The sequence below is a fragment of the Rhineura floridana genome, chromosome 11 (assembly GCF_030035675.1).
Source record: "Rhineura floridana isolate rRhiFlo1 chromosome 11, rRhiFlo1.hap2, whole genome shotgun sequence".
Taxonomy (NCBI): domain Eukaryota; kingdom Metazoa; phylum Chordata; class Lepidosauria; order Squamata; family Rhineuridae; genus Rhineura; species Rhineura floridana.
This window is the reverse complement of record NC_084490.1, coordinates 58,268,692-58,292,943: the sequence shown is the minus strand read 5'-3', so window position 1 is coordinate 58,292,943 and position 24,252 is coordinate 58,268,692. Positions and strand designations below refer to the sequence as shown.

The 24,252-nt window shown below is 41.9% G+C and overlaps 1 protein-coding gene across 9 annotated transcripts in view; it reads right to left on the bottom strand.

Annotated features, from left to right (window-relative positions):
- Nucleotides 1–24,252, bottom strand: part of TANC2 (tetratricopeptide repeat, ankyrin repeat and coiled-coil containing 2) — a 378,583-nt gene that overhangs the window by 337,583 nt on the left and 16,748 nt on the right. The gene's annotated exons all lie outside the window — the stretch shown is intronic.

Here is a 24,252-nt window from a genome sequence, read left to right as displayed (position 1 = left end):
AGCTGCACCGGTGGCAGGGCACGTAACCCCTGAGCCACTCACTGTGGGAATGATCTTGAGCTGGCCCTTGACACCCAGGAGACACCAGCGGGGATTTGAACTCACAGACTCTGGGCTCCCAGCCAGGCTCTCCTCCAAAATGTGCATAAACCTGCTTTAGACACCCCTACACCTAGAAGCCATAAACATCACCTTAAGAGGTTTCAAGGAGACACAGGAGGAAAGTTTATAGGCTAAATGATAAAGGCCAACCTTATAGACAAATGTCCCTTTATCAAGTGGCAGCAAGCTTTTAAGTGGGGAAAGGGGGCAGCTAGACAGGTACACTTTGTTGTGGCCAGATCTCCCTCCCCTAGGTGGTGCAGGACCCAAAGGAGGGTGCAATCACAGTCTCATATCAAGTTCTGAACAAGTATAAACAAGAAACAGAAACCAATGTGTTTAGCTACTCCACTCTGCAAGGATGGGGGACCCACTTAGATTATCCACTCTCGGAGACCTATGGAATCTGATGGATTCCTGGTGCTCCTGTCGAGGCTCTTGTCTCACTGTGCAATGGTAATCTTACCATCTGCATACAGCCATCGACACAATCACTCCTGAGTGCCCTCACCGTCACCGTGCAGCACATAGGTCACCTTGTTTGTATGAGATCAGGTAGTCCCTGTAAGTAAATTTTCTGCAAATACTACTATACAATAAGTGTGGGTGGATGTTAAGTTATACCCCTTCCCCCAAAAGGCAAATGTGAAAACTTTGCAAAGAGTTTTGGACATGTCTCCTACTGCGCAGGTGCTGAAAATCAGATACTCATTAAGAATTTGCTGTACAGTAGGGCCCTGCTTTGCGGCACTCCGCTTTGTAGCGTTCCACCAATACAGCGGTTGTCAATTTCAGAAAGGCCCCGCTCCTGCAGCACTTGTTCCACTTTTACGGTGTTTTTTGGGCATCGGGCACCATTTTAGACAATGTTAGTCAATGCGTTCAGCTTTACGGCGGCGGTCCAGAACAGAACCTGCCATATAAGCAGGGCCCTACTGTATAGTTAACTTACAGTACAATGTATACATGTCTACTCAGAAATACATCTATTTGTATTTAATGGGGCTTACTCCCAGGTAAGTGGGTACAGGATGGCAGCCTGGGCTTTGGTTTAGCATTGATATTGGGGGGAAACAGGGTTCTTGTGCCTTTAACAGCTATACAGCAGGCAGGTTAAGCCTTTTCTAGTATGAAAATACAATTATGGGGGAAGTTTCACCAAGATAATATTCTCTCAAATTTTGTGTTATGCCATGACCCAAATGGCAAGCATGCCATGCCCTACCCACAACAGCCATTTTGTGACTGGTGCGCACAGCACTCTCAAAATTCGAGATGTGTCCACTGGTCCAAAAAGGTTGGTGCCCCTTGTTATAAAAGATATAAAAGATCCAGCTTCCCTCCCCCCCATCCATCCATTCACGTGAAGTGCACTCTTTCATATACACGATATGACCTTAATATCACTGACACAGGTAGGTCTGAAAAGGCTTTTAAAGTAATTTAGGATGCATTATAAACAGGAATTGCTCACTATTACTTGTAAGAAATCCAGACATGGTATTTAGGCAACTTTACCATCACAAATGGATAATGGATAGGGTCGTGAGAGATCCGAATCAAAATTATGGGCCTCTTCTGCAATTAAAGTCTTCAAAAATCCCACAGAAGCAGTCTGCAACTCAAGCAAGGCTCTTCTCAAATTCTCATGGAAGAAAGGTGATGACTTAAGTTATTCCAATTATCAAGGCCTCCTCAATTACTGCAGGGTGAAAAAATGTGGGGAATCAGTGTTTTACATCTTGTTGAGACTTTACAGAAACCAATTCCATAAAACTCTGCTCCTCCTTGTGACATGCAAGCTCCAATTATAGCAGCAAAGGTAGGTCCACTTTAATTGGAAATGAAAGCTAAGAAAAAAGATTGATTTTCTTCTAACAGAAGCTACAAAATTATCCAGTTTCTCAATATAATACAAAGTGTGCTTTAGAACAAACAGATATATATTATTGGGCTGTGCATGTGAGAAGCTAATGATGGAGTATAATTTGTCACCAGATCTGATAAGCTCATCTACTAACGATAAGATCAAAAAATGAATGATGGGAAAGATCTTTGCTGTCAGCTTGGAAAAGATATAAATTACAGCTTTCTCATGTTAGTACAATTGTTACAAAAGGGATCCCTATCAGCAAAGATATCTATTTGATCTTAGTTAAAAGGGGGTGGAGGATTCAGATTACTTTTCTAAGCGATGCACTTAGCATTTATAGATGGAAAATATAAGAATATTCTATAGAATGAGGACTTCTGTATTTGTGGAGAAAAAGTAGACGACGTACTTTGTTGTTAACTTTATAAAGACCAATGGAGAAATTTACTGAAGATGTTATAACTAAACTACCAGACTTCACAGAGGTTCAGAAAATCTGGTATCTTCTCACAGACATATGTGTGTTTACAAATAAAACTGCCATGATTGTTAAAGCTGCTGACAGTCTTAGAAATAAGATTATGAGAGCGATGGCCATTATTTATTTTGGAAATAACAGTATATTATAAAGCGGGTCCTTTAACAATATGCCTCTTTTCCCCATTGGATACCAATACTTTCCCCTTGAGGGAATTGCAATGAACTATGGTTGGCACAATAAAATGTTTGATTGACTTTTGACTACAAAGCTTTCAAGGGGTTTGAGCAAGCCAATTTCCCCTTTCCCCCAACCTCCATTTTCCTTTCTTCTTTTTTTTTTTTAACTTTAACTTTTTATTAAACTTTTCATACTATACATAAAATAAACCACTTTACTTAACCCACTTTATTAAACCCCCTCCCTCCCCTCACCCCCCATGGATTGACATTCACAGTAATTCATATACATTTGAATTCTTCATTAAAACAGTTTTTATAAATGGCTTGTCACAATTTCATCTTCGACTTCAAGAAAGGATGGTGATAGAACAAATCCAGGTAAGTATAACTATTTAAGGCAGACTATCCACATTGTAAGGATAATATTTTAAATGCTGTTCTTTCAACTCACACCCTAACATTCCATGTCTCAAATGTTCTTGGCTACGATGGCTGAACTAGTAGGTTCTGAGTTTTGGGGACAGGAGGGGGGTAGTAGAAAACCTATATTTGAGTTGTATTATGTGTTGCAGTTTTAAATTGTATTGTTCTATTTATTGTATTGAAGTTTTGCTTGGTATGCTTTTGTACTGTTATCTTTATTCTGTATACGTTTTTGAGATATTCTTTTTGTAAGTCACTCTGAGTTTCATTTTGGAAAAAAGCAACTAATAAATATCATTAATAAATAATAAATAAATGTTCTTAGCCACAGCTTTAAAACCTTCTATCTCCAAGTTGATTCGCATGTAACATTAAACCATAGATAAAAATAAACTATTATCTGACATGAACAAGCAGTGTCCTCATGCATATTGCTTATTAGTGTTTACTTCATTCCTTATGTGTTGCTGTCTTTGCAATGTTGAAAGGAAACAAACCAGAGACTAGCTTACAGATAAATGCAAACCAGGGCTCATGCTTTGTTTTGCCCAAAGAAACAATGAGTGGTAAGCCAAAAACAAGAAGGTGACAGGCACTCCAACACCTGAGTTCTCAAAAGAGCCAATTGGTTTCTAGATGATCTGGAAGATCTGCCTATTGAAACAAGCGTTCCTAGTAAACTGATATGAAAAACTTGACGAGTTCTTGACAATATTGTACCGTTACACAAAGCTATGGACAAGATTCTTGGAGTTCTGAGGGTGGACACTTGTTCCCTCATTGTCCAACTTGGTTTGTGAGACCTTCTCAGCATTTAGCAGACTTGATAAATAAAGTTTCCTGGTACTTTAAAAGGGAGCTATAAGTCATCCATTCTAAAAGCCCTCCTTTGACCCTGGTTGTCTGAACAGTTACAGGTCTGTGACAAATGTAACCTAGGAGTTAGTGTGTGCAACAGCTCCAGAAATTCTTAGATTATTAGACAGATTTTCGGGACCCATGCTAGTCAGGCCTTAGAGCAAGATTCAACAAGTTTTATGGCACCTTAGATTTATTTTAAACTGTTTTCAATGTTGTTGTGACTTGCCCTGCGACCTGAGGGTAAAGGGGTGGGGTTAATAAATCAAAACAATAATATCAAGACTAAGAAAAATATAAGCATTTGTGGACCACAGCCCACTTCATCAGTTGCATGGTGTAACTAAATTGGCAAGTAATAGCTGGGGGAGGGTAAATGTGAGGTAAGAGGGAAATGAAATGCAGAAAGAATAAAGGGAAACAATTTTTGCCTAAAAGTTTAACAAAGCACTGTTGGTGAAAACACAAATATCCTGCCAAAGATTCGCACTGTAGTTTCTCTTTGAAGTTCCTTGTTCAAGGATGATCATCTTAAGGTCAGTTACAGAATATTCTGGTAGAATGAAGTGTTCTATCAATTTCTGGATACTGCCACTTCTGATATCACATTTAAGTCCTTTTATTATTTTGCATAGATATGGACCTGTTTGTCCTATATAGAATGCAGAAGGGCAGTGCAGAAGTTGGCAAATATAACTTTGGAAGATGAGCATGTGAATGAACCACAGATATTGTTAGGTCCTCTAATAGTGTTATCTGGGAAGATATGAGGATAAAGTTGGCATCTTGGTTTGTTGCAAGGCCTAGCTCCTTTCTTCATGCCTCTGTTATATGGCCTGCTTAACAAGTAGCGCTCTCTCTCTCTCTCTCTCTCTGTCTCTCATGTGTGTGTGTGTGTGTGTGTGTGTGTGTGTGTCTGTCTGTCTGTCTGTCTGTCTGTCTCTCTCTCTCTCTCTCTCTCCTGTCCCTTCGCTCAGGGCAGCAAACAAAAGAGTAAAAACACTTTAACACATCATAACAACAGACTTTAAAATATATTAAAACAAAACAACAATTAAAACATATTAAAATTAAACATCTCTAAATCATTTTTAAAAGCTTTAAAAACATCTATTTTTCAAAAAAGAAGATTTAAAAACATATTAAAAAGCAATTCCAACACAGACACAGACAGTATTAGGTGAGAGCTATTTGATAATAAGCAGTGTTTTGACATTTTCTCTCCTAGGTCTATGCCAGGTTATTCTGGATACCAATCTCGCCCTGTTCCATCAGCCCGAGGCAACATTGCCAACAGTCAGGGATGGTGCAAATTGTAGTCCAACAACTAGAGGGCCACAGTTTCCTCTCATCTGTTATAGGCAATGGATTTTGTGGTTTGTTCTAGGTGGAAGATGAGAGCATATTGGTATGTGTGGTGTTCAGGTTTCTGATATAAGGTGGTGTTTGTATGTCCATTATATAGTTGCACCTTAGTGTCACTATTTAACCAAATGAATAAAAGGCCCCAATTTGACATTAGCAATGATCTGATAATTAATTTCCTAGCCTTTATGTACTACAAGGCTCTTTGCTTTTGCTGCAACAGATTTAACAAAGACACCCCTCTAGAAATTATTTTTCTCTAGAGTTGAACACAGAGAAGAAAACTCTGGTAATTCCTTTGGATCTCTCAGTGGTGTCTAATATTACACACTCCATAATCTCTCTGAATTGCTTGAAATAGATGGAAGCTAGCATGCATTGATTGACTGATTGATTGATTGATTGTACTTATATACCACCCGATAGCCGAAGCTCTCTGGGCGCTTTACAGTAACTAAAAACATTAAAACAAATATATAAATTTAAGAACACTGAGTGACTGCTGCTATATCACATAAGAACAAACTTGTGGGATATCATATACATATATCTTTCACTGTGCTTTTTAATGGACATGCACAAAACTCCTGGAAGAGATTATTCGGCAGTTAGCTGTATGGTATAATGAATATGCTGACAAGAGCCAACTCTATTTTTCAAATCCAGAGCAGCAATTCAGTCCCCAAACAAATGGATACACTTATGGATAATGGATAACAAATTGAAGGTTAATCCAGACAAAACCAAAGGTTACAAAGGTGGATGAATCTAGGCCTAATATTAGTTTTACTCTCCCTAAAGGGTAAGGTTCATAACTAGGGGGTACTCCTGGACTCCAAATTGCTGCGGGATTTTCAGGTGGCAACAGTGGTCAGATCTGCCTTTCAACTTTTCCAAGTATTTCTCCCAGACAAGGATTGGCATTCAATCATTCATGCTCTTCAACTGTCTTCGAATCATAAAACATCATAAAACACAAAATAGAAACAAACATAAACGTATAAAATCCAGTATAAAACAAAAAGCCAGCAAAGCATCAATTAACAGCAATATTGCCACTGAGAGGTTGTCTGTTCCAACAATTAGGAAATTATTTATTTATTATTTTACTTGTATCCCAACCTTCCTCCCAGCAGGAGCCCAGGGCAGCAAACAAACGCGCTAAAAACACTTAAAAACATTATAAAAACAGACTTACATTAAAACAAAACATCTTTAAAAAAAATTTAAAAAAACTTTCAAGACATCATAAAAAAAGTAAAAAACATATTGTTGTTTTAAAAAGGTTAAAAAACATATTAAAAAGCAATTCCAACACAGATGCAGACTGGGATAGGTCTCAACTTAAAGGGCTTGTTGAAAGAGGAAAGTCTTCAATAGGCGCTGAAAATATAACAAGAGATGGTCCCTGTCTAATAATTAAGGGGCGGGAATTCCACAGGGTAGGTGCCGCCACTCTAAAGGTCCATTTCCTATGTTGTGCAGAACGGACCTCCTCCTAAGATGGCATCTGCAGAAGGCCGTCACCTGCACAGTGCAGTGATCGGCTGGGTATATAAGGGATAAGATGGTCTTTCAGGTATCCTGGTCCCAAGCTATACAGGGCTTGAACACAGCCCAGTAGTAAATGGGCAGCAAATGCAATTCTTTCAGCAGCGGGGTAACGTGTTGACAATACCCTGCCCCAGTGAGCAGTCTTGCTGCTACATTTTGCACCAGCTGCAGCTTCTGGACCAACCTGAAGGGCAGCCCCACATAGAGCACATTACAGTAATCCAGCATGGAGGTTACCAGTACAAGGACATCAGAGGTGCTTTGGACACATAATGAGAAGACATGATTCACTAGAAAATACAATAATGCTGGGGAAAACAGAAAGGAGTAGAAAAAGAAGAAGACCAAACAAGAGATGGATTGATTCCATAAAGGACACTACAGACCTGAACTTACAAGATCTGAACAGAGTGGTTTATAACAGATGCTATTGGAAGTCATTGATTCATAGGGTCGCTATAAGTCGTAATCTACTTGAAGGCATAACAACAACAAATACTTTTTAGCCTTTTCTGAATTGCTGAACAGAGCAACAGGGAGAGTGAGGCTACATTCCAATGCAGCTTTACTTGGGAGTAAAGCACCATTTAAGAGGGTTGGGGCAGGGCCAAAAACTGCAAATGCTAATACCTCAGCCTTTTCTATAGAGAGGTTTGCTTTTACTCTTGTACAGTAACACCTCAGTTAACCAAGTAGATGTGTTCCTGGACATTACTTCTTTAACAGAAACTTTGGTACCAGAGATAGGAATAGCACAGAAAGAACAGGGATAGGTTCCTACACCTCAAAAAAGAAAGGCAGTTCAACATATATCAGCAAACTTTTTATTCAAAACTAACAATACATATGTATGAAATGAAACAACTAGGTCAGGTAAGCCTTACATGCAGACCATTTGAAAGCTTCTTCCAAAATTCATCCAGGAATGCCTGCCTTGCTTTTTTTCTTTTATCATGGGGCATCTTGCTATACAATCTAAAGCTTTGAGCACAGTTCTCCTCCCTGTACACTCAAAGCAGGCAGGCAAGGGGCAGCCACCGCCACCACCCTGTGCTTGGTCTCTCTTTCTGCCATCCTTCCCTACACTTGAGCAGACATGTCTGCAGAAACAGTGCTTCCAGGGCATCCGAAGCACCGTTCACTGTGGAGGCACCTGCACCACCTGGCAATAAGTGCCATTCTAGGCACACATGAGAGAGCTGCCTGCAGAACCACAATCCAGTAGACAAGGAGCCACATTCTGACTAGCGTAGTGCAGGGAGCTCCAGCCATCACGCTCCACCTGACAGCGATCAGCTGTAGCGTGGGGAGCTCCACCCACTGTGCTCCACCTGACAGCGATCAGCTGTAGCACGGAATCAGCTGTAGCATGGGGAGCTCCAGCTGCCATGTTCCACCTGACAGTGATCAGCTGGAGCGCGCAAGCTCCCAGCATTACAGCTGATCACAGGGAGCTCCAGCTGCCACGCTCCAGCTGACAGCGATCATCTGGAGCGCACAAGCTCCCTGCGCTACAGCTGATCGTCCCGCTGGCACTGCCATATTAGCGGAACGCCGAGAAGTGGGACCCTACTGTATTTGTTCAGGGGAGGGAGGGTTTGGTGGATTCATATCCCTTTATTCCATCTTCCATGAGGGCAGGCAGACCCTCCCACTGCATTCACCACTTAAGACACATACCCTGAGACACAGAGGCAATTGAGATGAAGACTGCTCTGTGCTGACTCAACCAGAAAGTCTATGGATAAAGGGTGGAGCTGCATGTATTGATCAAGTGAGCATGTGCAGTTTTCTAAACTGCTAGATTCTGCATATGAAGCAGACAGGCAGACTAAAATTCTTGATTTTCCCAGGACAGATGTGGTGTCCCTCATTGGCGAAGAACAATGGAAGGTGGGAATGGGCTGATTTCTCAGAAAATGAGCAGAAAACTGCCTCCACATTTTGTCTTATGTCTCTGGATCCACAAGGGCTAGAGACTTGCTTTTTTAAAAAATTAAAACTGGGGATCCAGGCCATCTAATGGGCTAAGCAGGCACTGGGTAGCATGGCAAGAATCCAGGTAAACTCAGCTAATGGGCATATGGCAACCCTACTCTTGCTTGCGTGTGTGTGTGTGTGTGTGTGTGTGTGTGTGTGTGTGTGTGTGTGTAAACCTCTGACTTTTGTGTGGCTGGAATGTAATAAATATTACATCCATAACTCAACCAATGTTTTGTAACCGGCAAGACTACCCCCTTACCACTGTATGCATAGGGTCCTGGGTTCTCATTTTCTCCCTTCCCCCATATCTATACAGAGTCCTTGTATGTCAAACGTTAGGTCACCTAAGCTCACAGGTTATCAACAGCAGTCATCTAGTATAGGCAGAGAATATAATAGAAGAGACCCCACTCAGGAAGTCTTGAGTCTTGGGAGGTACCAGAAATTGTCTATTTGGGAGTCAGACTTCAGACAGCAGAACAGTCATTATAATATATGCCATTTATTCATATCTTGCATACTACAACTAATACAATGCATTCTAGTTGTCCTTAGCCATCACTGCAGAAACAGAAAACAGAAAAATAGAAATATATATATCTGCACAAAAGAAATTGCTGGATAACCATTTAACATCAAAGTATAAGACTCTAAAGGCACATCTTAATTAAAACAAGTAACAATAGTTGAAGGACTGAGTTACCTTCTAAGTCACATCACGGAGTCAAAGTACAAAGGACATAGGAATACATGTCACGATACATCATCCATCAGATGCTATGGATGGTTCTACTTTCTTTGACCCCTCTCCCACAGTAGCAGAGCTAAGAGGCCCTCTGAGTGCTATGAAGCCTGCCTTTTTATACATTCTCTTTTCTATGGGAAGGCATGTTCCATGGTCTTTTCTCATTAATTCATTCCCACAGATTTGTCATGAACATTCTCATGGGGCAGTCTTATAAACACCTTTCCATTTTCATATATTTCTCTTTATAAACATAGATGTTCTCAGAGATTAATATCAATTCATAGGTGAATTGGCCAGGTTACTGCCGGCCATTTAGAAAATCTTACTAAGATATTTCCTTTTCTCTTCATTGCTTAAGTTCTAACTCAGTCTTTTTATTTGGAATCTACTACCTTGGCTGTATGGCCAGCCTTCCTGGAGGAGGAGAATGGGCACAGAAATGCTTCTCTTTTTAAAATGCTTTTTCTCCAACTCTGAAGGGGGGCGATTTCAAACTACTCCTGTTTTACTGTTTGGTTCTTGTACCTACAGCAAGCTTTATACACTAGTTCAATAAGTTTTAAGCACAATGTAAGCATGGGTAAATGATTTCAGCACATGATATGCATATTTTAAGCCATTATCTGGATCTTCCCATTACAGTTTGCTTATGGCTCAAACATGTAGTACTCGGAATGTTCCCTGCAAGGGAATGCAGCCCTCAGGCTGAAAATGATTCCCCATCCTTGCTCTATATGGTCTGGGGCCTGCATACCTTCAGCAGCACCTCCTCTGATATATATTTCACCATTTCCTCATAAAAGCATAGCAGAACTACTCCATATCTCATCCCTTATGTATTAAAGAACCATAAAGGCACAGAACTATTCCTTCTCCAGAACCCTCATGGGGGTGATAAATCTCATGCCTTCAACATCTTGTTTAACTCCAACTCTCCACTGTACCTAACCAACATTGCTACCAGTCAGGGAACAATTGTAGTCCAGCAACATCTGGAAGGCCTTAGATGTTCCATCTCAGCTGTAGAATATTCTATATGAAATGCATCTGACCATATCTCAGCTGACTTTTGTTGTTTAAGCATTGGAATTCGGATTTGGTTTTTTTAAAGTTTTTTATTTAAAATGCATACTATGTGCCATTCTTCTGTACCATTCCTGCAAGTTCTCAGATATGGTAAGTGGCAGTTCTGCAGTTGCCCTTATAATTTATTTAGGATCCTTGAGTATTATCAAACTCTACAGATCTGAATTCATCCAGGTTGTCCAAATATTATTGAAGAGGGCCTTTGTTCCCCTCACCTATGACTTCTCTTCTATTTTTTGTTAATACAGTAGGACCTCGCACTTTGTCAGGGGACAAAGGACACACCTGCACTAGAATGACAGCCGCGTTCTGTAAACAGTATTTTATTCGGGGACACCATCATACCTACGGTATACCCAAAAGCACAGTTCAGTGAACTGCGTTATAGCAAGGTTCTACTGTACAGTAGGGCCCCACTCATATGGCGGGTTAGGTTCCAGACCCCCACCGAAAAGCAAAAATCACCAGAAAGTGGAAAATGGCCCAAAGGCTCCTCCTGCGCCAGTGAGATTGCAATGGAAACACCAAGGTCAGTGCTGCGCTGGCTGCAGCAACAGGAGGGATGGAAAGATGAGAAGTGTGTGTGTCTGAAGGAGGCAAAGACGGCAGAAAGAAAAACGGGCAGGCGGGAGAGGAGAGTGTTTTGGTAGAAGCCGCGCCACTGCGCCTCCGTTCCCTCCCTGGGTCGTAGTTGTCGTCTTCCCCCTTCTCCCAGCCTGCCAATCTTCCACCAGGGGTTTTTGTGTGTGTGTGCCAGAGCCGGGAGCCATATGGGGAGGGCAGACCCTGCAACCGTTGCTTCGCCTCCTTTCAGGGTCCCCCACTGAGCTTTGTCTGCAAAAGCAGCAGCAGCAGGAGGACGACGATCAGGATCCCCTCCATTTCCCCGGCGTCCCCTTTTGGCCCTTTCCCTTCCTCCTTCCTCCTCCGGGGGGAGGGAGGAAGAAGCTTCATGCCAGGCACATGGGGGAGAACAGGCAGCGGGGAAGGGGAGGAATGAAGGGTGACTGGCACTCACCTCTCCCAGCTCGGGCAGGAAGGAAGTAAGGAAACGCCCAGCCCCAAAGTCTGCCACTTGGTAGTTCCTCTCCTTCTTCTCTAGGCATGTTCCCGCTGCCACTTGTCCCACATAGGCTTCTGCTTCCTGCTTGCCTAGCAGACTGAAGGCTTGTCTGTCTGTCTATCTCTCTCTTTTTCCCCACCTCTCTCATAATGGTAAAAGCAATGCGATCTGCTCCTATGTTGCTGTCATAGTGGGCTGGAGTTTCGGAGTGGGGCGGGGGGGAAAGACAGGGAACTGTTGTCGTCTTGTTCTTTTTTTAAAGAGGTCATGCCCGTGAAGCTCCCCGTGCTACAGCTGATCATGCCGGAGAAGAAGGGGGCGGAGGACGGGGCTGGCGCAGTATTAGGGGGCGCCAAAAAGCAGGGCACCAAAAAAGCAGGGCCCTACTGCATTGTTAAAGATTCCATCACAGCTGACTGTCTCAGCAAAAAAATATTCTTTAGAAATAATTAATACATCCAGTTGCCTTTTTTCTTCCCTTTGCTTCCAATATACTTGAAAGAGCCCTTTTTGCAGTTACTGAACTACTAACTAATTTTTCTAGCTTTGTTCCATTAATCTTTTGTTATGCTTCTTTTCTAGTTTACCTATTTTCAAATTCAAATTCAAATTTTTCAATTTGGCTACTTCAATATCTTCTTCTGTATCTTAAAGCTCAGAAGTCCATTTCTTGTGTACTTGTTCTCAATAAGAATTTGTTATATAGGTTCTAATTTTAAGTTTGATATACTGTCAGTCCCAGATATTGGACAATATAAGATGTTTGAATCAAACAGCTTTTAAATATCTCAAAAACTACGTGAATTCAACAGTCACTAATTTATATGGTTCAGCAGCAATTCTCAACTAAATCCAAAAAGGAGATTTCCAGCCACAATACTAAAGTAGTCAGAGGTATAAATACTTTGTCCTTAGCTGCTTGTTTATATAATCAGATAAAAGCTCAACAGCATTCAACTCACATAAATTCAAAGCTGATTATGTACTGAAACTAGAAAAGTGCAATTGAAGAGATATGAAATGTAGAAGGTGTGTTCAATCCCTTGTGCTAGATAAAAAGTATCTGACACATATGCCCAGTAGTAGTGCATGCCACAAACATTACTTCAAATAAGTTTCAGAACCAGAGATCTGAGTGTTACACTTAAATTCAGTCATGTATCAGTGCAATATGTTGAAAAACAGAATTGGAGCACACTTACACATATCCCTCTATCATCCTTTATTACTGGGATAAGATTTCCTATAATTTTTACTGAGTAAAAAAAATCCATAGTAAAATCCACAGGATTCTATCCCATTAAAATATTCCCACCACCACCAAGCATGCAAACTAATTCTTTATAATGGCAAGATGGAAAAGTAGACAGAACAGCCAACTCAAACAAGACATAAACGTGCTACTCCCTGAAAAGAAATTCTCTCCAACCCGTTTAAAAGAATCTATTTTAATGTAGTGATCATAGTGATCTCTTTTAAAATTACAAAAACAGAAAATCTATTTACTAATACACTCAAACTACTGTAACTTAACACAAAAGTATTTTGTTATATAACATAAAAATGTGTCCCTTTGGTGTGAGTGCTCGCTTTGCCAGGTTTGAGATTATGATTTGAAAGCCGAACTCACAAACCATGATTTGTGGGATAGTGTTGGTTCAGACATAAAAACAAATCATGGTTTGGCCTTATATTTGAGCCATCCATCTCAGTGTCTCCCCAAAAGATATCCAAGTTGTTCAGGGGCTAAGAGCAACCCAGAACCTCACAGAAATATTATATATATTAAAAGTAAACTGACAATGTAATCTAACAGAGGTTCCCAAACTGTGGTCCACAGACCATTAGTGGTCCATGAGCTTCATTCAAGTGGTCCACAGCATGTCTGTGAATTTGTGGATGAAGGCAGGAGATGGCACATCCATCACATAAAATATTAATATTGATTTTAACTGTTTTTTTATTTCTTCTTTTGTATTTTATTGTTTTACAATTTGAATTGTATGTAAGTCTATAGAATTCAAATGCAATAAGATACAGTATATAAAAGAAGCAAAGAAAATAAAATTAAACATCATGCAGCATCTAGCATAGTGCATTACAATTGCTTTCTCAAGCACCAAAACCCTCAGCAGTATTCAAGTGTCCATGGCAAAAAAAAGTTTGGGAACCAGTGATATAACAAAGAAAATCTACTCTGTTTTGTTTTATAAATAAACACAAAATTGTATTGGCTGGATTTAACATAAATCAGTACAGATATTTTTCCTTATGTCAATTCTGATAAATACATCATTAAGTAAACATTTTTCAGGATACGGTATAAATTATAGATGCTTGGGCTAACACAGGTGGTCCAAGCCAAGCTGTTTAGTAGGTGTCATTTCAATAGAATAGTATGGCAATTATTTATTTATTTGTATATCACATTTACAGTGCCTTGCAATGCGCTCATATTACTGAATGACAAATGGTACATTGTAATTTCGTTCTGTATGATAGTTTATTTTGAAACACTGAAACTCCAAATCAGTTATTGTAAGGTGACACTTTTTGTTGGGAAATATTTGTAAGAAACATAAAAAACTGAAACATGTTGCTTACATAAATATTCAACTCCTGTGCTGTGGAAGCTCCCAGTTTACACAGTTGAAATAAATTGCCTTATTGAGGATACATTACCTTACCATTGGCCTCCACCTGTGAACCATTAAAGCTGCTGTCACATTGTCTGCATAAAAACACCACTATTATTATTATTAGCAGTAGTAGTAGTAGTAGTATCATTAGATTTATATCCCACCCTTCCTCCCAGCAGGAGCCCAGGGCAGCAAAACAAAAGCACTAAAAACATTAAAACATCATAAAAACAAACTTTAAAACACATTAAAACAAAACATCTTCAAAAACGTTACTTAAAAAAGCTATGGAAACATCTTCTAAGATTAAAAACATTTTTTAAAAGAAAGTTTAAGAATATATTAAAAAGCAATTCCAACACAGATGCAGACTGGGACAGGTCTCAACTTAAAAGGCTTGTTGAAAGATGAAAGTCTTCAATAGGTGCCGAAAAGATAACAGAGATGGCACCTGTCTAATATTGAAGGGGAGGGAATTCCAAAGGGTACATGTCGCCACACTAAAGATCCGTTTCCTATGTTGTGCAGAATGGACCTCCTGATAAGATAACTGCAGGAGGCCATTGCCTGCAGAGCACAGTGATCAACTGGGTATATAAGGGATAAGACGGTCTTTCAGGTATCCTGGTCCCAAGCTGTATAGGGCTTTGTACACCAAAACTAGAACCTTGAATTTGGCCCGGTAGCAAATGGGCAGCTGTTGAGGGATCATTGGTCAGGTTATGGATCTGAAGGAAAATTAAGACAAAAGAGCATTCTACAGAAGTGAGAGATAATGTAATACAAATGCACAGATTAGGGAAAAGGTACAAAATCATATCCAAGTGTTTGGATATCCCAGTGAGCACAGCTGGATCAATAATCAGGAAGTGGAAGCTGCATCACACCACCCAAGCACTGCTAAGAAAAGGCTGTCCCTCAAAACTCAGAGCTCGAACAAGGAAACTTGTGAGAGAAGACACAGGGAGGCCAAGAATCACTTTGAAGGAGCTACAGAGTTCAGTGGCTGGGAGTGGAGTAATGGTGCACCAGTCAACCATATCAAGGGCTCTGTATAACACTGGCCTGTATGGGAGGGTGGTAAGAAAGAGGCCATTACTCAAAAAGTAGCATCTGGAAGCATGTCTGGAGTTTGCCAGAAAGCATGAGAGTGCCCCAGCTGCAATGTGGGAAAAGATTCTGTGGTCAGATGAGACCGAGATAGATCTTTTTGGCCAAAACTCAAAGCACTATGTGCGGCGCAAACCTAACAATGCCCATGCCTCAAGACACACCATCCCTACAGTGATGTATGGTGGTGGTAGCATCATGCTGTGGGGATGCTTCTCATCAGCAGGGACTGGGCATCTTCTTAAAATGGAAATGGAAGGAAGAATGGATGGAGCAAAATACAGGGAAATACTGCAAGAGAAACTGCTTCAGTCCACTAAAAAACTGAGGCTTGGGAGGAAATTCACTTTTCAGCAGGACAATGATTCCAACCACAAGGCCAAAGCAACATCGGAGTGGCTCAAGAACAAAAAGGTGAATGTCTTATAGTGGCCCAGTCAAAGTCCTGATCTCAATCACATTGAGAATCTATGGCGCACTTTGAAAATTGCGGTCCACAAGCGATGTCCAACCAACCTGAACAACCTGGAACAAATCTGCCAAGAAGAATGGGCTAAAATCCCTCCAACAATGTGTGCAAAGCTGGTACATACCTACTTCAAAAGACTTAAAGCTGTTATTGCAGCAAAAGGTGGCTCTAACAAATATGAATGTGTGGGGGTTGAATATTTATGCAAGCAACATGTTTCAGTTTTTATGTTTCTTACAAACATTTCCCAACATAAAACCAATGTCACCTTACAATAATTGATTTTGAGTGTCAGTGTTTCAAAATAAAATATTATACAAAACAAAATTACAATGTACCATTTGTTATTCAGTAATATGAGAGCATTAGTCAGGGGTCAGATTACTTTTGCAGGGCACTGTATATACCACCTTTCCTCGAAAGAGCTCAGAGAGGTATACACAGGTCTCCTCTCTCCATTTGATCCTCACAACAATCCTGTGAGGTGGGTTGGGCTAAGAGATAGTGACTGGCCCAAGGTCACCCAGTGAGCTTCATGGCTGAGTGGGGATTTCAACCCCGTCTCCCAGGTCATGGTCCAACACTCTAACCGTTACACTGCACTGGCTTTCTTACTAATTTACCCTTGTTAAAGTAACTATAAACATACTTACGTCATTACACTGTTACCACTTCTTTTTAGACTGCTTCCAAAGCTATATCAGTGTTACCTGCTCACATAAGTAACACAGTTTAAGGGATAAACAGCATGGCACCAGTTCTGTGAATGCAACTCAAGGGGCAGAGAAAATATACCACCGATGCATCAATGGAACACTGGGGGGGGGGGAAGAGTACACAAAAGTGGGCATACTAAGTGGGGAACAGCACAGGGGGACTGGAGAAGACCTGCCCTGGGAGTGAGTACCTGAGCATCTGGGTGCTTGCTTGCTGACTCCTCTGGGTTGCTGTCTCTCAAGACAGCTGAAGTCCCTGGTAAGTGCTGCAAGGACTGGGAACCCCTGCCTGACTCTGACTCCAGAGAGAGGCTGCAGTTAATCTTGCAGCCTCTTGCATCAGCTCCTGACTGGGTAAAGGGGCATAAAAGCCCAGCTGCCCTTGGCAGTTTTTAAACCAATCTGGAGGAGATTGGTAGTGGGGCGGGGGCATGGAGCATGTGTAGTTCCTGTGCAGGGTGAGAACCTGTGCAGTGAACTCAACGATAGGAGAAAGTTGCCAGATGCCTTCAGAGTGAGAGTCTGTAACTGGCAGAAGGCTGGCCCTCCCTGGGTATGACATGGGGGGGGAGTGATGTGCCCTGTATTAAAAATATTGAGTGGGTCTGACTGTTCCCAATTCTCTCAGAGGCCCACTAGGATAACTGGTTCAGGTAGGTTTTGTTGATGGGCTCTTGTTGGGTTCATATCAGGTATTTAGGAGGAGTCTTAGTATGGAGGAACATGGGTGATGCCACCCCAATTTCAGTGATCATGGGCAGAGGGAGGTATAGTCATAGAGAGGTGGTGAATTACTATAGAAAACAAGGGCAACACTATCTACGCCTTGTTCCTTGCTCCTACTCCTCTCATGGACAGGTTCCTCATTGCTCATCTGCTGTGCCCTGTGGCCTGTGTGTGCTGCTGTTTAATGCCAGATAGGTACACAATAAGACCACAGTCATCTATGATGAAAGGTGCTGATTTGGTGTGCATTACTGAGACCTGGGTGGGTGAGCTGGAAGGAGTTGATCTGACCCAGCTTTGCCCATCTGGATACTCAGTGCAACACCAGCACAGGCTGCAGGGGCGGGGGGGGGAGGAGTTGCTGTGGTCTACAGAACTTCCATCTCTGTCACCAGGAAATCACTCTGTCTTGGAGCTGGCTGTGAGGGGCCACACCTGAGGTTAGGCCAAGGAGACAGTAAACTAGGGTTGCTGCTGGTGTACCATCCACCCTGCTGCCCCGCAGCTTCTCTGACCGAGCTGGTGGAGGCAATCTCGGCTGTAATATTTGAAGAGCCCAGAACGATAGTCCTGGGTGATTTCAATGTCCATGCTCAGGCTGCCTCTAGTGTTCTGGCTTGGGACTTCATGGCTTCCATGACGACCCATGGGGCTGTCTCAAGTTGTCACCAGCCCAACGCATAGGGCAGGGCACACTCTCAACTTGGTTTTTGCTCCAGATGGAAGAAGGGGTGGTTTGGAGATGGGGGGATGGATGTCACCCCATTCTCGTTGCCAGACCATTTCCTGGTGACTTATGGCTCCGATCCTCCCCTGCAGGAGCGATGGACAGATTAAGATGGTCTGCGCCCGGAGACTAATGGAATCCACTGGATTCCTGAATGCCCTGGAGGAGTTCCCAGTAAATAGAGCAGGTCACCCTGTTGAAACCCTTGTCACACTGTGGAACAGCAAGGCACATTGGGCTCTTGACACGGTTGTCCCCAAGCACCCTCTCTGGCATTGTGGAGCCCAGTTTGCATCCTGTACACCAGTGAGCTAAGGGGAATTAAACACACTGGATGACGGCTACAGCTCAAGTGGTGAAAGACGTGATGTGAGACTGATTGGACATGAGTAAAACATCATAACAGTGCCTACTGTGCAGCGGTGAAGGCGGCATCCTAAGTAGCCATCCAGTGGAGCTTTTCCATATTGTCAGGGGTCTGTTGACATCAATCCCAGGAAACGGTAGTTTTAGACCCTTCAGAGGCCCACTGAGAATAATTTGCAAGGCACTTTGAGAGTAGCTCGCCTCCATAGCAATCTTGATGCCTCATCCACATCTACGGCAGATGCCTCATCCAATCATCCCCAGTGAGGTGTCCACCGCAACGTCTGCTGCAACTTCTTGGGAATGATTTCTGTTGATGCGGCCTGATGACATGGACAAGGTGCTTGCGACAATGCAGCCAGCAACATGTCCTCTCAAACCTTCCCTTCTTGGCTTATTAAAGCTTGCCAAAGAGGTTTGACAGTGTAGATCCAGGGTGTAGTCAATACATTGTTGTGAGAGGGTGTGGTTCCAGCCGCCCTGAAAGACGCGGTGATTCAACCGCTCTTGAAAAAGCCCACTCTGGACCCATTGGTTTGCAACAACTACCGCCCAGCCGCAAATATCCCCATTCTTAGGGAAGGTGATAGAGAGGGTTGTGGCACAGCAACTGCAAGTACTCTTGCATGAAACAGATTATCTTGACCCATTCCACTCTGGGTTCAGGCCTGGTTATGGGACTGAATCAGCCTTGGTTGCCCTGATGGATGACCGTTATCAAGAGAAGGACAGGGGGAGTGTGACCCTGTTACTCTTACTTGATCTCTCAGTAGCTTTTGATACCACTGACCATGGAATCCTTCTGAGCCAACTTGGTGAGATGGATATTGGAGGCAATGTTTTACAGTGATTCTGATCCTATCTCCAGGCTCGTTTTCAGAGAATAACATTGGGTGATTGTCTTTCGTCCCCCTGGCAATTGTACTGTGGGGTGCTGCAGGGTACCATCTTGTCCACCATACTGTTTAAAATCTATATGAAGCCCTTGGGAGCGGTCATCAGGAAATTTGGGGAAAGGTGTCAGCAGTATGCTGATGATACCCAGCTCTATTTCTCTGTAACATCTGAATTAGGACATGCCGTGCAAGCCCTGGACCGCTGCCTGGACTTGGTGGTGGGCTGGTTGAGAGCCAATAAACTGACTCTCAGTCCTACCAAGACAGAGACGCTGTGGTTTGGTGGTTCCCGAGTTCAGATAATTGGTCAGTTGCCTGCTTTGAATGGGCTCATATTTCCTCTGAAAGAGCAGGTCCGTAGTCTGGGAGTGCTCCTGGATCCATCTTTGTTAATCGAGGCCCAGGGGACCTCCGTGGCTAGGAGTGCCTTTCAGCAGCTTCAGCTGGTAAGACAGCTGCAGCCGTTTCTGGACCGGGATAGCTTGACCACTGGTAACCTCCAGGCTGGATTACTGTAATGTGCTCTATGTGGGGCTCCCCTTGAGGTTCATCCAGAAGCTGCAGCTGATGCAAAATGCAGCAGTGAGACTGCTCACTGGAGCAGGTTATCACCAACATGTCACTCCTCGAGCGAAAGAATAGCACTGGCTACCTATTAGCTAGCAGGCTAAGTTCAAGGTTCTAGTTTTGTGGTACAAAGCCGTATACAGCTTGGGACCAGGATATCTGAAGGACCGTCTTATCTCTTATATACCCAGTCGATCACTGCGCTCTGCAGGTAAGGCCCTCCTACAGTTACCATCTTACGAGGAGGTCCGTTCTGCACAACACAGGAAACGGACCTTTAGTGTAGTGTCACCAACCCTTTGGAATTCCCGCCCCTTAAATATTACACAGGCACCATCTCCGTTATCTTTTCGGCACCTACTGAAGACCTTCCTCTTTCAACAAGCCTTTTAAGTAGAAACTTTATCCCAGTCTGCATCTGTGTTGGAATTGCTTTTTAATATATTTTTAAACGTTTTTTAAACATTTTAAAGCTTTTTTTAAAATGTTTTTGAAGATGTTTTGCTTTATTATGTTTTTAATGGTTGTTGTGTTTTAATATATTTTAAAGTCTGTTTTTATGATGTTTTGAAGTGTTTTATTGGTTCTGTTTGCCACCCTGGGCTCCTACTGGGAGAAAGGTCACGATATAAATCAAATAAATAAATAAAATAAAATAAATATTGATATGAAAAAGAAGCATGCCTAAAGCAACCTATGAAAAACCTAGGAAATACTGTGGATCAATAAACATCTCAACAACTGCCATTTTCTCATAATAAATTTTACATTTGAAATACAGCATTAGGTATCTTTCTATGCTCAATCCGGTAATAGTTCAAGGCCAGTATAATGATGTTATACATTGTTTTTGTTGTTATGTGCCTTCAAGTCGATTACGACTTATGGCAACCCTATGAATCAGCAACCTCCAATAGCATCTGTTATAAACCACCCTGTTCAGATCTTGCAAGTTCAGGTCTGTGGCTTCCATTATGGAATCAATCCATCTCTTTGGTCTTCCTCTTTTTCTACTCACCTCTATTTCTCCCAGCATTATTGTCTTTTCAAGTGAATCATGTCTTCTCATTATGTATCCCAAGTATAACCTCAGTTTCATCATTTTAGCTTCTAATGATAATTCTGGTTTAATTTGTTTAACACCCAATTATTTGTCTTTTTTGTGGTCCATGGTATCTGCAAAGCTCTCCTCCAACACCACATTTCAAATGAGTTGATTTTTCTCTTATCTACTTTTTTCACTGTCCAACTTTCAAATATATATGTTATACATATTTCACATATATTTCACATATAAATGTTGTATATATTACACACATATAAATGTTGTATATATTACACACATATACTGAAATGATACTCTCCCAGGTGTTACCTTTTGTCAACACTGGCATGACAAACATGAAGTGTACTCAGGACTCCCCTCTCTATCAGAGCCTCACAGCAGTGTCTGAGTAGCCCTGCAAATAAGTTTTTTTAAAAAGAAGTAGTAAAAGAGGTCTAATGATGGAGATGCTATTGAGAAAGCAGATTCAGCCATGTTTGACCAGAATATATTGGGTTCTTCCCAGTCTGGGGGCAGTGAGCTGGCCAGGCTGCTGCAGGTCCCATCCTACTGCCACTATGATAAGTTAAAATTAAAAAGGAAAAATACATTTCTCTTCCTCCCACCTCAGACTACACACCAAAGATTATCCAGTAGTGAGCCCTGCAGGTACATGCAAGCATGGCAGGCTGTGCCATAAAAAGCAAAGAGACACACAATGGAGAGACCCAGGTTACTAAGTTCCACCGCAATGGGTATCGATGGTAGAAGTAGGCATGACACCAAGGAAGGCTCCCCGGAAAATAGCATTCACTCCACACAGAGTTACTATCTTTGTCTGAGGACAAGGAATGGCAAGAAATCCAAGTGCCGTTGACCAGCTTCAGTTGATGTATCAGCTACAACAGTTCCTGAACAGGGACAGCCTTACCATGGTCATCTACACACTGGTAGCCTCATAATTAGACAACTGTAATGTGCTGCATATGGAGCTACCCTTGCACCTGTTTGGAAGCTGCAATAAGTGCAAAATGCAGGATGCTTAGTGGGATACCCAGCTTTACCAATATTACACCAATGTTGAAAGATCTGCATTGGCTTCCTACTAACTACCAAGTCAAGTTCAAGGTTTTATTGTTGATTTTTCATGGCCTAAACGAACTTGGGACCAGCATACTTAGCAGATCACCTTTCCCCAGTACAGGTCAAGCCAATCGTTTAAGTTCTTACAAGGAGATCGAGCTGGTTGTTCCATGAGCAGCAGATTGACATCTGGTGACAACATGGAAGTGGGCCTTCTCATTGATAGCAACCACTATCTAGAATGCCCTCCCATGAGTAATTTGTGAGGCAGAGGCAGTAATGGCTTTTAAACACCTCTTAAAAACATATATGTTTACCCAAACTTTCCTGGACTCTGACACTTTATTTTATTTTTTTATACACTGCTCAGTTTTGTTTGTGATATACAGGGCTTTTATCTAATTTTCTGGAAATTTTATTGAATTACTGTATTTTTACTGATTTTATGTAACCTGCCTAGAGTTTTTTTTATAAATAAGAAAACTAACAAATGGGTAATAATGACATGGCACAAATGAGTGGTCTGTCCTTAAGCCTGGGATTTAGAGCAGATTTGGAGCCAGCCCTGAGTGTGCAAGTTGTGTAGTCTGTGTGATACCAAAGAGTTTGAAGATGCAATACAGGGTTTGGAGCTACAATAAAACCCAAGCCCAAGCAAGCTGATAGGGCCAGACATAATATAGAGTGATTGGATGTCAGCTTTAAGGGGAGGGAACAGTCAAAGATGTGGGGCAGGAAATTTTCAAAAAGAGAAATTTCCCAGTGCTTTATTTTTCTGCAAAAAAATCTATTTCATAAGTTCCTTACTACGAATGAATGGATAACAATTACAAATAAATATTAGGAAGCTTGGCAATTACTAATGTTAGCTTTGTTTACTAAATACAAGTAATCAGTCAATACATTTATTATGGACTTGACCTGATCATGTTAAAATACAGAGCACAAGTAACAAAACACAAAAGATATAATTTCTCTACATTAACTAATACAGTTCATCATTTGACCTCTTATAGGCATGACAATTATGAAAAAAATAACCACCATTCAATGATATATGAGACCTTATCCGATAAACAAGGCATTACCAATCTTTCATCCAGATGCCCTGGCAAACTATTCAGAAGAGGATCAATTATATGGCATCTCCAATCGGAATACAAATTGCAATAGGTACAAGAGTACATGCGTCAGAATTTCAGGGACTCCAGCCTTACATGGGCACAATCTATTTGGAAATGGAATTGTCAGAGATTTGCCTTGGGGTACTGCTAAATACAAGTAATATAAACATGTCAGATCACTGTTTAGGGCAGCCTTTCAAAATCAGTGTGCCTCCAGATGTTGTTGGACCACAACTCCCATCAGCTTCAGCCATTGGCAATGCAGGCTGAGGCTGATGGGAGTTGTGGTCCAACAACATCTGGAGGCACACTGGTTGGGAAAGGCTGGTTTAGGGTATCAAAACCAGGGCTGTGGAGTCGATACGCCAAACTTTCGCTCCGACTCCTCTATTTTTCCACTGTCCGACTCCGACTCCACCCAAAATTGCTTCTTGTCAATCAAAATTTATTTGGAAGTCAGAGTCAGTACATTTCTACCGACTCTGACTCTGCCCAAAATTGCTCCCAACTCCGACTCCACGACTCCGACTCCACAGCCCTGATCAAAACACTTTCCAATACACTTTGGTAACCTCTAGGTTAGAGTTACTGCAATGCATTATTTCTGGTGCTGCTTCTTAAGACAGTTTGGAAACTGTAGATACTGCAGAATTCAGCAACCAGATTACTGACTGGGACCGGGTGACTAGCATCCATTCTGGCTCAATTGCACTGGTTGCCAATTGGTTTCTGCACTCAATTCAAATGGCTAGTCTTGACCCATAAAGCCTTATACATCTTGAGACCCCAATACCTCAAGGACCAACTCTCCCAATTCAATCTTTGGAATACTGTGTACAGTTCTGGTCACCTCATCTCCAAAAGGCTATTATAGAGTTGGAAAAGGTTCAGAAGAGGCAACCAGAATGATCAAGGGGATGGAGCGACTCCCTTATGAGGAAAGGTTGCAGCATTTGAGGTTTTTTAGTTTAGAGAAAAGGCGGTTCAGAGGAGACATGATAGAAGTGTATAGAATTATGCATGGCATTGAGAAAGTGGATAGAGAAAAGTTCTTCTCCCGCTCTCATAA